The sequence below is a fragment of the Coptis chinensis genome, chromosome 7 (assembly GCF_015680905.1).
Source record: "Coptis chinensis isolate HL-2020 chromosome 7, ASM1568090v1, whole genome shotgun sequence".
Classification (NCBI taxonomy): Eukaryota; Viridiplantae; Streptophyta; class Magnoliopsida; order Ranunculales; family Ranunculaceae; genus Coptis; species Coptis chinensis.
This window is the reverse complement of record NC_141462.1, coordinates 47,597,069-47,598,004: the sequence shown is the minus strand read 5'-3', so window position 1 is coordinate 47,598,004 and position 936 is coordinate 47,597,069. Positions and strand designations below refer to the sequence as shown.

At 40.4% G+C, this 936-nt stretch overlaps 1 non-coding gene across 1 annotated transcript; it reads right to left on the bottom strand.

Annotated features, from left to right (window-relative positions):
* Window positions 1–222: 222 nt before the first annotated feature.
* LOC147487741 (small nucleolar RNA R71) lies at window positions 223–326 on the bottom strand. The gene has a single exon (XR_015203396.1). It is a non-coding gene; the product is annotated as a small nucleolar RNA R71 (small nucleolar RNA).
* Between the last annotated feature and the right edge of the window lie 610 nt (window positions 327–936).

The following is a 936-nucleotide window of genomic DNA, read 5'->3' as shown; positions in this document are numbered from 1 at the left end:
ATGAAAAACCTTATCAGCACATGCGTAGGATTGAACAAGTCCTTACAACATTCCATCATCCTACGGTAGGTGCGGAACAAATTAAACTGAGGGTATTCCCTTTCACATTAGCCGATAAAGGCGTCTTGGTTAACTGCCCAAGCGCCTAATTCTGTGGACTCGTGGGCTAAACTTGTTCAGCTGTTTATGGAACATTTTTACCCACCCCTAAAGACGGATGAGATGCTTTCCAAGATTCATTTTTTCCGCCAGAATCCTCATGAATCATTTTCTGAGGCGTGGAATCGTTTCACCGATCTCCTTATAGAGTGTCCACATCATAACTTAGCTAAAGACACGTTAGTTCGTGCCTTTTTCAAAGGTCTTCTACACCACCATAAAGAAGTCCTTGACATAATGAATGGGGGTAGTTTCCTAAGTAAAGGAGCCTCGGAGGCTTATAAATTTTTAGAAGACCAAACTAAACGGAATAATAATTGGGGGGGTAGTGATGATATCCCCCGCTCAGCTAGTTCTTCTTCAACAGTAAAAGCCGCCGGTATGTTTGAGAAGAAAACCAATCCAGAACTTAAAAATCTAATCGAATCTCTAACTAAAAAAGTAGAGGCTATTTCTGCTCAACAAAAGCCTATCCCCGTCATGAATGTAAACTCCAACCCATGTAATTTCTGTTTGAGTCCAGAGCACCCTGACGATTATTGTCCTCTAGCTTATGAACAACAACCACCAGAACAAGATAATGTTTACTCTATTAATAACCATCCTATTCCTAACGCCTTGAGACAACATCCCAACTTCAGTTGGAGAAATAATCAACAAGTAACACCTCCAGGGTACAATAATCAAAACGTTAGGCAAGCAAACAATTATAACCAAGCTCCACCTAGACAAGGACAAGGACAAGGTCAAGGGAATTATAATAATTATAACAACCAA